Source organism: Culex quinquefasciatus, chromosome 3 (genome assembly GCF_015732765.1).
Source record: "Culex quinquefasciatus strain JHB chromosome 3, VPISU_Cqui_1.0_pri_paternal, whole genome shotgun sequence".
NCBI lineage: Eukaryota > Metazoa > Arthropoda > Insecta > Diptera > Culicidae > Culex > Culex quinquefasciatus.
Window position 1 is genome coordinate 183,242,927 of NC_051863.1, and position 17,130 is coordinate 183,260,056.

General features: G+C 32.5%; 1 protein-coding gene across 15 annotated transcripts in view; it reads right to left on the reverse strand.

Annotated features, from left to right (window-relative positions):
- Nucleotides 1–17,130, reverse strand: part of LOC6035297 (calmodulin-binding transcription activator 1) — a 380,289-nt gene that overhangs the window by 361,764 nt on the left and 1,395 nt on the right. For 13 of the 15 annotated variants that reach the window (XM_038260371.1, XM_038260369.1, XM_038260378.1 and 10 more), the window contains exon 2: nucleotides 12,205–12,666. The gene's annotated coding sequence lies outside the window, so the exon portion shown is untranslated. The remainder of the gene's footprint in view (nucleotides 1–12,204; nucleotides 12,667–17,130) is intronic. The other 2 variants (XM_038260373.1, XM_038260370.1) reach the window with 1 other exon arrangement.

Sequence of the window (17,130 nt, forward strand, 5' to 3'; positions counted from 1 at the left end):
TACGACAAAGGGAAGTGGGGTAAAACGGGCTTTGAAGTTTGAGGTCAAAAAAACCTAAAAAATCTTAAAATTGCTCGCATTTCCGTAAATCTTCATTAATTCCAACTCTCTTAGATGTATTCGAAAGGTCTTTTGAAGCACTTCAAAATGTGCCATAGACATCCAGAATTGGTTTGACTTTTTCTCTTAGCTTTTGCAAATTACTGTCGAAAATAGATTTTTTTAAAACTGTAATATCTTTTTCCAACAGCCTCCAACACCCATACTCCTATAGGTCAAAAGATAGGTAATTTCATGGACTACAAGCCTATGGTAATAACTTTTTGGCCAATCGCAGTTTTTCTCATGGTTTTTTGATTTTTCTATAACAAACATTTTACAACGTTAGTTTTTGCCCTGTAGGCCGCCATAGCGGCATTTTTTGTTCTCAATTTTGTCATATTCAAAATCCTCGGACAATTTCACGTAAATTAGAAGTAAACAAACTTCAAAGCCGGTTTTACCCCACTTCCCTTTGTCGTAGAGGGCTCATATTTGGCATGAGTTCATCTCATGCATAGACAAACAAATGCTGAAAGTTTCATCCAAATCGGAGCACCTCGATACGACCTGTTACACATTGGTGAAAAACTCGCTCTTAATTCGATCCTGGAAAGTTATAGGCGATTCAAAAAAAAAATCTTTTTTGCATGAAAAGGTTTTTTTTTCGCCAACTTTGGGTTCGGGTATCAGTGGGTTAGTCCCTTTTCCCTTTTCCCTTCTTTTTTTAAATTCAACCTAAATGATGTAATGGCAATTTTGCTCTTCTTTAAAGAAATGCAATAAGTTTTTTAAAGCAATTTTCTCTTCTTTTATTTTAAAACTTAAAGAAGGCATAATCATTCAAAAGCTGTGCAGTTTGTTTTTTTTTTTTCAATATTTTGCAATTATTGTTTTTTATGCAATTTTCTCTTCTTTAATGTTCAACCTAATGAAGGTACACTTTTTCTTTCTTTAAATATTTGGCAAATGAGTTGTTATGAAATTTTCCCTTCTTTTATTTCAATTTCAACTTTTAGAAGGGAACATCTCTTAAAAAAAATACTTTTTGAATATTTGAAAATTGAGTTTGATTATGAAACTTTCCCTTCTTTTATATAAAAATCCACTTATAGAAGGAAAAGTCTCTTTAAAGATTAACATTTTGCTACTCTTTAAACGTTTGTCAATCGCATTATTTTTTATGTTTTTCACCTACATCTATTCAAAAAATCAATTTAATTAGTATTTTTTTTAATTGTCCCATCTTTAAGATTGGTTTTGAATGAATAAAAAAGGGAACTTGCGTTAACAATTGTATTGCGAAAAAATAAACCATTAGAGAAAAAATTGCAGAAGTGATAGAGATGTTTAAAGAGAACATCTATAAGAGAATTTCCCTTCTTCAAGTTAAATATAAAAAAGATGGTAAAATTGCAAAAAAAAACTTTATTGCAAAATATAAAAGAAAGCAAAATTATCTTCATTGTCGAAGATTTGAAGGATTTTTTCTCATCTTTAAGTTGAAATTCATATTAAAGAAGGGAAAATTTCATTAAAAAATTATAAATGCTAATTATATTGAAAGAGGAAAAATGTAAAGCTAACAAGAGATGTTTCCTTTTTTAAACTAAATTTGAAATAAAAGTTTGAAGACTTTATTAAAATGCTTTATTGTGAATTATTCAAAAAGAAAACAATTTACTATTGTGGAAAAAATATAGAGATACCTAATTTTTCGAAACAAATGATAATCTCTTATAATAATATAAAAAACGTAAAAAAAAACAATAATAATTATGCCAAACGTCCATTATGCCAAATGTTCATTATGCCAAATGGGGTACACCCGAGCAGAGGCTTATTTTTTGGGCACCCTAATGGACACTAAAATAGTAGTTTATGCAACAAGTTGCAAAAAGAGGATTTTTTCAGCACGAGTCGTACATTTATCCAACGAGGTTCACCGAGTTGGATAAATACGACGAGTGCTGAAAAAATCAAGTTTTGCAACGAGTTCCATACAACATTTTTTGCAATTTCGAAAAACACCCATTGAGTGAAATTTCAAGTCGAATTTTCATGTATTTTGTCAATAAATCGTTTAAATCAAAAAAATGTTGAAAAGTGTTACTTTTCGAAACAAGTGCTGAAAAGTTCAACTTTTCAGTACCCATTTTAGTGCTGAAAAGTAGAACTTTTCAGCATTTATTTTGAAAAGTATTGCTATTCGATTCTGTTATTTTTGGTACAGAAAAGTAGGCTATTTCGTCGTTCAAGAATGACAGGAAAAGTAAGTAGTTTCACGACGGAATTGCAAAAAAATAATTTAGGAACAACTCAGATCATTCCGACTTTTTCCCGGTTTTCCCATGTACTTCTGGATTTAATACGCTTTGTTCTTAACCTATTGTTGATCATTTGCGGTTTTTGTTCTTTTATGCTTGTATAAAATCTTGGATTCCTTATGATGATCGTATTCACTCATAATTTTACCACTTTCCCGTAAACTTCACCTAGCCACGGAGAAAAGTTCCCGCGACATCTGCCCACCAAATTATAGACTTCACACCCCAAAAACTTTCCCAACAAAGGGTAAAGTCGGGTACGCACGTCCTTGGTAAATAAAGTTTTTCCTCACACAAGCAGACACATACCCGGTTTCCCAAAAATTTCATGCAGAACACTGATAACGACTCTCGCACACCACGTCACTCAGAAATAATCTTCAAACAAACTACATCGAAAGGAAAAAAACTGTTGAACAACCCGGCTCTTTTTTTTTCGCCTTCGACAAGTGGGAAACTCGGCAACCAGCTGTCGAAACGAACCAAGAACCCAATAAATATATACTTAACTGAAAATGAAAGGCCCAAACCCGCGAAACGAACGAACGAACGTCAAAGCGGCGAAGGAAAACTTTTCCCGAAAAGAAACCCCCTTTCAAGGCTTCTTCTTATTGAGCAGCCAGAAGAGACCCCTTGGCGGGGAAACTGGGAAGGGGTGAGGACGGAAAACGCACTATTGTTTCCAGATATTATCGCCTTTATCTGTTTTCTTCACTGGCTGGTGCTTGCTGCTAATAAAGTGAGACTTTCCCTATACCCGCGCCGGGACACCGACACACAAACGCAAACACGGACCAACTCGGCAAAAGGGACGGAAAGGTCTGTTTCTTCGTCTGTTTTTTTTTTTTTTTTGAGGGCCTGGTTTACAGCTGGGTTGACTTTCCCAAGCAAGACGGTTCAACACTTTTCCTGGTCCGGGGAAGTTTTATCTTTGAGACAAAATAAACCTACAAACCGGACAGTTTCTTGGGTGGTTTGACTTTTTCATTGTATTTTTATTTAGTTGAGTAAAATTTGTCATCTCCCTAAATCGCATAAAACGTATGAGGCCAGTTTTCTTGCAGATACTGATATAAGTGGTGTAAGAAATTAAAATAGTAAAATACATGAGCAATTCTCTTCGAAATCGGCCTATTTCAGCTATTTTTATTTTTTGTATTTTTTTGTTTGGCCCTATGATCAAGAAGCTATTTTGTGTCATTGGTTCGCCCATACAAGTCTCCATACAATTTTGGCAGCTGTCCATACAAAAATAGTATATTCAAACAGCTGTAACTTTTGAGTGAATTACACGGAAAAAATTGCTGAATTTAGGTACAGCCACCGAAAGTTTGATTTCTGAAAATATATTTTTTAAAGTTCAGAAAATTTGCTATGAAACCTCTGGACCTCTGATTACTGAGATACAGCAAAATTTATGTTTTTTAAGACTTACCCAAAAAAAAACCTCTATTTTCTAATGTTGAAAAATATAGCCTTGATTAAAAAAATCTGAAAATATTTTTATTCGAAAAGATCGAAAAATTTCATGAATGTTTCATGGTTTAACATTGAAAATCGGACCATTAGTTGCTGAGATATCGACATTAGAAAATGGTGAGTTTTTTGGGTGAGACTTAGAAAACTTCAATTTTGCTGTGTTTTTTCTTTAAACCACTGTGTCTCAGCAACCAGTGGTCCATGCTTCAATGTCTCTTAGACAATTTCATAGTAAATTTTCTGAACTCTTAAAAAAAAATTTTTTAGATATGATCACTTATGGTCACTATTTTTATATATCTTGAAAACGGAGCCCTTTATCAAAAAATCTGTAACGTACTTTTCGATTGCAAATTCAAAAACTATGTCAAACTTTGTTTTGTATGAAATTTCGATTTTTTTTTCAAAAATTACCTTTTTTCAAAAGATCACAACACGGCGGCAGATTTTTTGACCATACTACTCTATTGCTCAAAAGTTGCAGAGTTTTGTCCCCTAAAACATAAAAAAGTTACAGCTCAAACGTTACAGCTGTTTGAGTATTTACATACCATTTTTGTATGGACAGCTGCCAAAATTGTATGGAGACTTGTATGGGTGAACCAATGACACAAAATAGCTTCTTAGGTCATAGGGAAGGCCCCCACAAAGTTTGAGCCTAATAAAAAAATACAAATAAAATCCATTTCCGGTTTTGGTAGGGAATTGCTCACCTACAAAAAACATGTTGAATTCAATGTTAAAAATATAACATTATTAAAATCAACTTATCTTTCAAATTATGATTTGATTAGTTTTGAAAAGAAATAAATTTACGAACTATGATTTTTTTAAGTGTAACTCATTTATCCCCAATTTTATATTGTTGATATTTTGGAAATTGTGGATTGTATTTTTAATGATACTTAAACAACAATGTAGTGAAATTTACTCATATTTTTGCATTTTTTTTATTTTCTAAATCAATTATTTTAAGTAAAAAAAAAAAACTATCAATAAAAGTCAGGATCTTTTGATAAATCATGACAAACGCATCAGTAACGAAAGAATGGATCAACAAGAAAAAAAAATCAAAAAAGATATTGGAAATCTTTTTAAATGTATTTTGGACAGATTAAAAAAAATAATATTAAAAATGCATAGCAATGCAAAAAAAATGTCTGTCAAATAATATGGTTCATAATTTTACATTTGAAACCCGAAACACAAATAAAAACTTGGTAATGTTTCAAAAATCACAAATTCTATACAATGGAAATTCAAATAAAAATATGTAAAATACCTTCAAGTTCTTTGGCATTTTAAGTAGATAAAATTTCTTATTTATTAAGGTTATTATTTCGATCTTGTTTCAAAATTGACTTTGAATGCAATTTAAACTGAATTTTCACAAAAAAAAACCTTTTTCGTATGATTTTTTAACAAATGAAACATCAAACGAATTCTAACTGAGGTTCCGCTTGACTTTATAGAACTGGGACCCAGAAATCCGAGTTGAAATCCTGTTTTTATTCATTGAGCAGATACTTTTTTCCTATCTGATCGTAACTATGTTAATATATATAGTTCAACAAAAAATCAAATGTTTCTTGTCTCTGAGACGAGTATATGTGTTCCTAGTAGAGTTTTGCCTGCTGAATCCGAATCCGGGTCCAGAATTGCTCTAAATTTTGAGATACACCCGTTTGAAATGTTAGTTTAGGTCAAAATTAGCTACTTTGTCGACTATTTTACAAAAAAACTATTGAATAAACAACTAAACCAATACATGTATCTTATAGTTCACGTTTTCCCCTTTCTGAAACACCCCTGGTTTTTAAAATTTGATTGTTTCTACGCATATTTATAGCCATTTTAAAATTATATTTTCAGTTGGTTCTCATTCAAGTTTTTCCAACTTGCATGCAAGTCATATTATGCTGGGATATCAATAATAAAAATCAAAAATGCTTTGCAGAACGTTAAATAAGTATGTCTCGGTAATCTAATTGATCATATTTCATGTAATTTTGTCTGCTGAATCCATTCCTATCATTAGATTTTTCCAAAAGGTCAGCTTTTTGAGTAAAAATTGAATTTTCGATGATTTTTCAAAATAAAATCTATTTTATGCTAAAGTATGACTTAGAGATAACTAAATGTCGATGTCTCGTCAGTCTAATTGATCATTTTTAATGTATTTTTTCTGCTGAATCCATTCCCATCATTGGATTTTTTCAAAAGGTCAGCTTTTTTAGTAAAAATTGAATTTTCGATGATTTTTTCAAAATAAAATCTATTTTATGCTAATGTATGACTTAGAGATAACTAAGTGTCGATGTCTCGTCAGTCTAATTGATCATTTTTTATGTATTTTTGTCTGCTGAATCCATTCCCATCATTGGATTTTTTCAAAAAGGTCAGCTTTTTTAGTAAAAATTAAATTTTCGATGATTTTTTCAAAATAAAATCTATTTTATGCTAAAGTATGACTCGTGGATGTCTCGTCAGTCTAATTGATCATTTATAATGTATTTTTGTCTGCTGAATCCATTCCCATCATTATATTTTTTCGAAAAGGTTAAGTTTTTGAGTAAAAATTGAATTATCGATGATTTTTTTCAAAATAAAATCTATTTTATGCTAAAGTATGACTCAGAGATGACTAAATGTCGATGTCTCGTCAGTCTAATTGATCATTTTTTATGTATTTTTGTCTGCTGAATCCATTCCCATCATAAGATTTTTTCAAAAAGGTCAGGTTTTTGAGGAAAAATTGAACTTTCCATGATTTTTTCAAAATAAAATCTATTTTATGAGCAGTTCTTTTTGAAATCGGCCGATATCGACCATTTATTTTTTGCTATATTTTTTGATTTGGCTCAAACTTTGTGGGGGCCTTCCCTATGACTAAAGAAGCTATTTTGTGCCATTGGTTCACCCATACAAGTCTCCATACAATTTTGGCAGCTGTCCATACAAAAATGGTACGTAAAAATTTAAACAGCTGGAACTTTTGAGTGAATTTTCTGATCAATTTGGCGTCTTCCGCAAAGTTGTAGGTATTGTTGAGGACTAATGAGAAAAAAAGGTACACGGAAAAAAAATTGCCGAATTCTTAATTAACATTTATTTTACAATTACTCAAATTCCCAAATGTTGAAAAGTTTAAGAGGACAAAAAACCCCATTTTTTGAGCCATAGAGTATGGTCTAAAAATCTGCCGCCTTGTTATGAATTTTTGAAAAGGCAGTTATTTTTGGAAAAAAATTGAAATTTCATACAAAACAAAATTTGACTTAATTTCTTATGTTAAATTTAATTTGCAATCGAAAAGTACAGATTTTTGTTAAACGGCTCCGTTTTCAAGATATAGCCACCCAAACAATCAATATTGCGCCCTTTAAAAATGTTATTCTTGATTTTTTTTTGAAAATTTTGTGTTTGAAAAGATCGGATTTTTTTACGAATGTTTTATGTTTTAACATTGAAAATCGGAACATAAGTTGCTGAGATAAATATCGACATTATAAAATTATGGGGTTTTTGGGTAAGATTTAGACAACCTCTTTTATCTATGGCTCAAAAAATGGGGTTTTTTGTCCTCTAAAACATATAAAAAATCTCGAAAATCAAAAAATACGTATTTTGGGAATTTGAGTTTTTGTGAAAAAAAGTTAATAAAAATTCGGCATTTTTTCCGTGTACCTATTTTTTTCTTAATAGTCCTTAAAAATACCTACAACTTTGCCGAAGACGCCAAATTGATCAGAAAATTCACTCAAAAGTTCCAGCTGTTTAAATTTTTACGTACCATTTTTGTATGGACAGCTGCCCAAATTGTATGGAGACTTGTATGGGTGAACCAATGGCACAAAATAGCTTCTTTGGTCATAGGGTAGGCCCCACAAAGTTTGAGCCAAATAAAAAAATACAACAAATAAAAATGGTCGATATCGGCCGATTTCAAAAAGAACTGCTCATAAAATAGATTTTATTTTGAAAAAATCTATTTTTACTCAAAAACTTGACCTTTTCGAAAAATCTAATGATGGGAATGGATTCAGCAGACAAAAATACATAAAAAATGATCAATTAGACTGACGAGACATCGACACTTAGTTATCTCTAAGTCATACTTTAGCATAAAATAGATTTTATTTTGAAAAAATCATCGAAAATTCAATTTTTACTAAAAAAGCTGACCTTTTTGAAAAAATCCAATGATGGGAATGGATTCAGCAGACAAAAATACATAAAAAAATTATCAATTAGACTGACGAGACATCGACACTTAGTTATCTCTAAGTCATACATTAGCATAAAATAGATTTTATTTTGAAAAAATCATCGAAAATTCAATTTTTACTAAAAAAGCTGACCTTTTTGAAAAAATCCAATGATGGGAATGGATTCAGCAGAAAAAAATACATTAGAAATGATCAATTAGACTGACGAGACATCGACATTTAGTTATCTCTAAGTCATACTTTAGCATAAAATAGATTTTATTTTGAAAAAATCATCGAAAATTCAATTTTTACACAAAAAGCTGGCCTTTTTGAAAAAATCTAATGATAGGAATGGATTCAGCAGACAAAATTACATGAAATATGATCAATTAGATTACCGAGACATACTTATTTAACGTTCTGCAAAGCATTTTTGATTTTTATTATTAATATCCCAGCATAATATGACTTGCATGCAAGTTGGAAAAACTTGAATGAGAACCAACTGAAAATATAATTTTAAAATGGCTATAAATATGCGTAAAAACAATCAAATTTTAAAAACCAGGCGTGTTTCAGAAAGGAGAAAACGTGAACTATAAGATACATGTATTGGTTCAGTTGTTTATTCAATAGTTCTTTTGTAAAATAGTCGACAAAGTAGCTAATTTTGACCTAAACTAACATTTCAAACGGGTGTATCTCAAAATTGGGACCATTTGGAGCAATTCTGGACCCGGATTCGGATTCAGCAGGCAAAACTCTACTAAGAACACATATACTCGTCTCAGAGACAAAATCTTGTTGGACTGTGTATTTGTAAGTAAAACAAAATAGTTTTCATAAAAAACTGAAAATCAAATTTTAAAATAAGATCCTTCATGACATAACAAAATTCCCACCTTTTGATGCCCAGTTTAAACATAGCGACCTTGTGGCGACCAAAACACGACGGTTCCGTTTTACTACAGTGCACCTACTCTGTCAGCTGCACTGATAATCAACATTACACACTGCCACAGTGGTCCAGATCGCAAAATTAAGTGGAAAATGGATTTTCCGAAAAATGGTGACGTTTTGGAGCTTTGGTGTCTTCAGAAGAGTTGTTGCAAATAGAAAGAGGCAACTTTTGGTTTGGTTTAAAATTAGGGTGGTTCACGATTAGGGTGATTTTGAAAATCTAACTTTTCAGGAATATTTTTGGGAATTTTTATGTCTTCTAAAAAGTTGTTGGGCTGGTCAATTCAAGCAACTATGTCGAAGACACCAAAATTTTATCTCGTAATCTACGCCTTCTATGACCAAATTTATAGAAAGCATCTGAGCAAACCTTCAAAAATCAGTTTTTTGAACGTGGCAATTCAGGGTTAACTTTTAGAGAAAAGTGATATTCGGAGCACTTTTAGAGCTCTACAAAACGAACATTTTCATTTTTTGACATGTCAATTTGGACTTAAGGGTCAAAAGCTACAGCCATTTTAAGGTAAAAAAGATGCAAATTTAAAACTTAAATATCTCGAAATGGCGCAAGCCAAATTTTAAGCACTAGGTTGCAATTGAAAGAGGAGATCTAGCACTACAAACGCTGAAAAAATCTCAGGGGTGTTTTTCTTTAAACTTGAGATATCTTCATTTGAAAAAGTTTAATTTTCAAGGGAAAACCATATGGGACCACCCTAACGAAATTCGAAAATTTTCCAAATATTTGTTTTTCCATGTAATTTTGCCCGCAGAATCTGAATCTGCCCTCAGAATTGAGCCAAAATGTCAACAAATCGATTTTTGGTCATATTTTGGGTTTCCATGTAAAATTATCATTTTTTCAGAGTTTGTAGTGCTAGATCTCCTCTTTCAAATGCAACCTAGTGCTTAAAATTTGGCTTGCGCCATTCCGAGATATTTAAGTTTTAAATTTGCATCTTTTTTACCTTAAAATGGCTGTAGCTTTTGACCCTTAAGTCCAAATTGACATGTCAAAAAATGAAAATGTTCGTTTTGTAGAGCTCTAAAAGTGCTCCGAATATCACTTTTCTCTAAAAGTTAACGCTGAATTGCCACGTTCAAAAAACTGATTTTTGAAGGTTTGCTCAGATGCTTTCTATAAATTTGGTCATAGAAGGTGTAGATTACGAGATAAAATTTTGGTGTCTTCGACAAAGTTGCTTGAATTGACCAGCCCAACAACTTTTTAGAAGACATAAAAATTCCCAAAAATATTTCTGAAAAGTTAGATTTCCAAAATCACCCTAATCGTGAACCACCTTAATTTTAAACCAAACCAAAAGTTGCCTCTTTCTATTTGCAACAACTCTTCTGAAGACACCAAAGCTCCAAAACGTCACCATTTTTCGGAAAATCCATTTTCCACTTAATTTTGCGATCTGGACCACTGTGCACTGTTCAGTTCACTTTTACACACTTGTATGGGATTTTTCAGTTCAAGTATGATTACACGAAAGTGTGTAATCATACTTGAACTGAAAAATCCCATACAAGTGTGTAAAAGTGAACTGAAAAAAGTGTAATGCTGTTTACCAGTGTGCATATAAAGGTGGTAGTTTGTCTAGTAACCTAAGTTGTCGTGATCCTTCAATCATAGGTTTTCTTTCTTTCGAATAAACTTAAAAATTAACTTTTTTCATAGAAAAAAAATGAGAAAAAAATTAAAAAATATATCGATTAGTTGTTTTAGACTGGTAAACAATCACAGAAAAAAAAGTTGAATTTTGGAATGTTGAAAATTTGGTAGGTTGAATATTACCTCTTTATTTGCGTAGTATTACATAAAAAATGTGTAAAAATGTGAACCTGATGAATAGACATCAAAAACTGATGAAAATTCATCATTTTTTGGTGTAAAATTTATCATTTATTTTGCCACAAAATCTGTCACCATTTCCTGATGAATATTACCATCATTTTTTTTCTGTGAACCGAATCCCAAATATATTGATGTAGGGCTTTAGGAGCCAATTATATTTGCACACTATAAATCTGATTTTTTTTTTAAGAAACACAGTGACCATTTTTATCGATAACAAATTTTAACGCAACTTTTTATAAAACCACATTGAATTAAAACTGATTCGAATAAGTGTTTAACCCAGTTTAACACTAGAAACAAGCCTTACCGGTTGAGTAATATTTTATTATAAATTATATCAATCAACCCGGTCTACGGTAACAAAACATTGAAACAAATTCCAACGACACATTTTTCAAATTTCTTATAATAAATAATTATTTTGAAATTTTAAATGAAGAAAAACTTACTTAACGAATAATTTCATGTATAACTACGGGGTAACAGGACCTCGAGTCAAACGAAAAAGGGGTACCTGGTCAGGAAAAGATGACAATAAAATTACAAAAAAAAACTAATTCATGATAAAGCAACAGGTTATGGCCTTTAAAACAAAATCATAAAAAAAAACACGTAACGCTGTTCAACGGGTTGGATAAATACGACGAGAGCTGGATTTTTTTTTGTAATTCCTAATTTCAAGTCAAATGTCCATGTGTTTAGTCAACTCACCATTAAAATCAAAACAATATTGAAATTAAGCACTTTTCGATACAAGTGCTGAAAAGTTCAGCTTTTCAGCACTCATTTTAGTGTTGTAAAGTTGTATTGAGAAGTTTTACCTTTCGACTCAGTTTTTTTGTATAAAAATATAGGCAATTTTGTCGTTTAAGAGTGACAGGAAAAGTAAGAAGTTTCACGATGAAATTGAAAAGAGGAAATTTACGAAACAACTGTCAACGCACTTTTACGTAAACAAACCAGCAACCACGCGCGATCTCTTCGGCGCTGGCAACCCTGCCCAAACAACCTCATGACACACATTTCTGGCATGTGTTATCGTCATCACCCATACATGCCTGCACCATTGGAGTTGAGTTCATTTTCCCACACCAAAGAATAAGAGTAAAATAACATCCCGAACAATGGACATGTTTTCCCGATTTTCCTCGTGTTTCCACTCTCACAAACCCACACACACACGTGCGCGCTTGTGCGTGTTTCCGACCGATGATTTATGACCAAAATTGGCCTAGGCTTAACCACCATTTACGGCGATAATAATAGGGCTGGCCCAAGAAGGAAATTTGCTGATTGCCGATGACTAGACAGGATTAAAACTTACCTCCGATTCGGTGGTTTGTTCCAACTTGCCACGACACGGCGACGTTTTCCACACCAACAACAAAAACAATTTCCCGAAGCTTCCAAGGATAATATTGACGTCGTCGTCGTCGTCGTTCAACACTCACGCTCACACTCGCGGTGAAATATTTCAGCGGTATTTACAACTGCACACCAATACACGCACACTCTCGAAAAGCCCCTTCCGTCTGTTGCCACTCACTCACGACGAGCGGAAAAAACGCAAACTGGGAAACGGGTGGAGGAATTTTCTTTGCTGTTTTTCCAGCACCGTTTGCGTGTGTGTGTGTGTGAGTGCGCGATTGAATGTAGCACTAAAAAACTTCCAACTTTTCTTTCTTCGACTTTTCCATCCGAAAATCCGTCCTTTTAAGCCTAGTTAAACTATCAAATCTTCACCGCCACTGCCAACACCAGGTTCAACACACGCTTTTCCACCGTCCTGTAACAACGATTAACCGTGAGAAAACACCACCAAAACTCCGAATTCGGAAAACTCGGGCCCACTTTTGCCTGTCCCCTTTCGGTGGCAGTACACTCTCGTGGAAAACTGGGCTAAAAACGTTGCCTGCTGCTGCTGCTGGCCTGGAACTCACAGCTGGCACCTCTTCGGCAGTGGTTCGGATTCGAGACTGGGTGGTGGGCTTTTCCACCCTTGGCGAGCACGTGTCACCCGACCAAGTGGGGCTGTGTTGGTGAGTGGCGAACAGTTTGAGGTGGCTCGTTTCTTTTTCCTCCCCCTTCTGTGTTGCTTCTTTTTGTTGGCGGCGTGACGTTAACGGCGTGTGACCGCGAGTGAGCGACCACCGTCATCGGAGGAACTTGTACGGTGGACATAATCGGGCAGTGTTGTGTCCGGGAATATTGTGGACAAAGTTAAATGTAGACAACTTAAACATCATACGTGTTCAAAATTAACTAAAACCAAATTCTATTAGAACAATTAACACAGAAAAAAAGTGTAATTTTGAATGGTTGAAATTTTGGTTTGTTGAGCTCTTTTTGAGTATTTTTTCTTGAAAAATGTGTATAAATGTGAACCTAATGAAAATAAATAAGGAAAAAAAATATTTCCAAGTAATTAAGGACAATGACGAACATTAATCTAAAGAAGTTATCAATGTTTACATTTTTTTTAAATTTAGACATCAATTGAAAACAAAAAAAAAATATAAGAAAGCAATAAAAATAACTCGGGTGAGTTTTCAAAAAGCCGTAAGAGCCATCGTGACCTCTGACACAATTTTTTGGTTTTCTCGAAAATGAAACATAATTTCATTTATTTTATGTTTGGGGCACTTGAAGGACGCGTAGATGAACAATCACGAGCATTTTTGATATTAGTTTTTCATAAGTAGGTCGAATACAAATGCAAAAAGGACTTTGTTTACCAATGGCTCTTACGGCTTTTTGAAAACTAATCCGAGATAACAATCAAGCGGAGACTAACTTTTCGGTGATTTTTGCACTGTTTGATTTTGATAATTTTTAGATTGAAGATTTCGCAAGTCCCTTTCAAACCAAGTCTGGAGTTTTTTTTTAAAGGTTCAATAAACCAAATTTCCAGTTTTTGCTTTTTGGGTGTTTTTGAAACCGCCTTGAGTCAGGGGTATTTAAAAACACCCAAAAAGCAAAAAACTGGAAATTTTGTTTATTGGACCTTTTTTAAAAAAAAAACTCCAGAAATTTTGTACACATCCTACATAGCATTAGGTGAGTTTATGATTTTTTTGGGTCATCCGACTCAATAAACGACGTGCTGTTGGTATTTTGTTAAACAAAATAAAATTGTTTAATAAATGTTAAATAATCGGCAAATTTCTGAAAATTATTGCAAATCATTGATTTAAAAAAAAAACAAAACATCAATATTTTTTTATTTTGCTCATTCAACAACAAGGAAAATTAGTTTGGGTGTACCATATAAATATAGTGCATTGTCGGAAGTAAAGTTTTTGAAACATTCAAGTGCTTAAAAGTTTTTTAAGACGCTTGAAAACGTAACTCATCTTCAAACAGCTGTCAAATTAACAGGATTTGTTCTTAGAACGAATATTTTGCAACCAATGTAGATTTAGGGCTGGTGATTTTTTACGATTTCGCGGAAGCCGCGTGAACCGTGAAAGTTGCCCCTGGCCGTGAAATTTGGCGAATGCCATGAAAAGGCGCGAAAGGGACCATCCATAAACCACGTGGACACTTTTTTGGGAATCTCAAACCCCCCCCCCCCCCTTCGTGGACAATTGTCCATACAAAAAAAATCTTTTTGTATGGAGCGTGGACAATCCCCATACCCCCTTAAAGTGTCCACGTGGTTTATGGATGGTCCCAAATTTTAAATATTCAATTGATAATTTGCTTCTCAGTGCATTTAAGCTACAATTTTATAATTCAAACTTTTTAGATGATTTTAACAAACATTTTAGTAGCAGCTGACAAATAAAAAAATGCAGATTTAGAACTATTCTGAAGATACTTCTAAGAAATGCAGATAGTTGATTGTACATTTGTTGTTCATTCATTTCACAAAATTCCAGAAAGATTTTAATGATGTGTTGCCCACAGTGAGTCAAATATGTATTAACTAATGTTTTGATAAGTTTGACTTTAAAAACTAAATTTAAACCCTTTTTTATATAAATTTACTAAACAAAGTACATCTGCAAATTTTAACTTTTATATGAAGTTTTTGAAGAATTTCTTTGACCGTTGAAATCCACAAATTCGGAACACTTTTTTCTTACGAATGTAAACAAACTTTGGATCTCTCCAGGAGTACATATTTATTACCAAATAATGACTTCACACACTGAAACCAATGAAATTCAAGCTTAGTGATGCTTTATTCATGGTTTGATAACTTTTTTTGTGAAAATATCAGTAAAATTTAGGTGTTCCACGATTGTGGGAGGCACAATAACATCCCACAATTATGAAACAGACCATTTGGAGGCAGTGTTTTGCTGCTCTGGACAAAATAGTCTTGGAATGAAGTTTTTTGTTCAAAAAGTCCTACTTTTACTAGTGAAATAGCAAGATAATGTCCAAATGAAGGTTCTAAAAATAGTAAGGTCGACAGAAAAGCTACTTTTGCCATTCTATTGACTTCTATTATCATAAAAGTGTTCCGAATTTGTGGGTGTTCCGAATATGTGGGTGACTGTACTTGTATTTGACACAGAAATAACATTTCATTAAAGAATTCAGCGCAATTCTCTACGAAATCGGTATTTTTTCTTCAATTTTAATTTTTGTATTTTTTTAATCCAGCTGAAACTTTTTTGGTGCCTTCGGTATGCCCAAAGAAGCCATTTTGCATCATTTGTTTGTCCATATAATTTTCCATACAAATTTGGCAGCTGTCCATACAAAAATGATATGTGAAATTCAAAAATCTGTATCTTTTGAAGGAATTTTTTGATCGATTTGGTGTCTTCGGCAAAGTTGTAGGTATGGATACGGACTACACTGTAAAAAAAATGTTACACGGTAAAAAATTTTTTGGTGATTTTTTAATTAACTTTTTATCACTAAAACTTGATTTGCAAAAAAAACACAATTTTTATTTATTTTTTATTTTTTGCCAACTTTTCAGAAATTTCCAGGTTGTGCAAAAAATCTTTGACCGAATTATGAATTTTTTAATCAATACTGATTTTTTCAAAAAATCGAAATGTTAGTCGTAAAAAATTTTCAACTTCATTTTTCGATGTAAAATCAAATTTGCAATCAAAAAGTATTTTAGTGAAATTTCGATAAAGTGCCCCGTTTTCAAGTTATAGCCATTTTTAGGTAACTTTTTTGAAAATATTCGCAGTTTTTCATTTTTTAAAAAAGTGCACATGTTTGCCCACTTTTGAAAAAAATATTTTTGAAAAGCTGAGAAAATTCTCTACATTTAGCTTTTTTGAACTTTGTTGACACGACCCTTAGTTGCTGAGATATTGCCATGAAAATGTTTAAAAACAGGAAAATTGATGTTTTCTAAATCTCACCCAAACTACCCACAATTTTCTAATGTCGATATCTCAGCAACTAATAGTCCGATTTACAATGTTAAAACATGAAACATTCGTGAAATTTTCTGATCTTTTCGAAAAAAAATCTTTCAAAAATTTTAAATCAAGACTAACATTTTAAAGGGCCAAAAATTCAATATTACGCCCTTTTGAAACGTTTGTCTTGGTTTAAAAAATTAAAAAAATTTAAAATTTAAAATATTTTTTTCGAAGAGATCGGAAAATTTCACGAATGTTTCATATTTTAACATTGTAAATCGGACTATTAGTTGCTGAGATATCGACATTAGAAAATGGTGGGTTGTTTGGGTGAGACTTAGAAAACATCAATTTTCCTGTTTTTAAACATTTTCATGGCAATATCTCAGCAACTAAGGGTCGTATCAACAAAGTTCGAAAAAGCAAAATATAGAGAATTTTCTCAGCTTTTCAAAAATATTTTTTTCAAAAGTGGGCAAACATGTGCCCTTTTTTTAAAAAATGAAAAACTGCGACTATTTTCAAAAAAGTCACCTAAAAATGGCTATAACTTGAAAACGGTGCACTTTATCGAAATTTCACTAGAGTACTTTTTGATTGCAAATTTGATTTTACATCGAAAAATGAAGTTTAAAATTTTTTACGACTAATATTTCGATTTTTTGAAAAAATCAGTATTGATTAAAAAATTCATAATTCGGTCAAAGATTTTTTGCACAACCTGGAGGCCGTGTTACGCTCCATACAAATTTTTTAAAATTTGCATGGAAATTTTGTTACGAGGGGGGGAGGGGGTCTAAAAGTCCGATTTTTCGCGTTACGTAATAAAAGAACGCTCCCATTTGTCGAAGAAACCAAATCGATCAAAAAAATCCTCCAAAAGATACAGATTTTTCAATTTTCATACA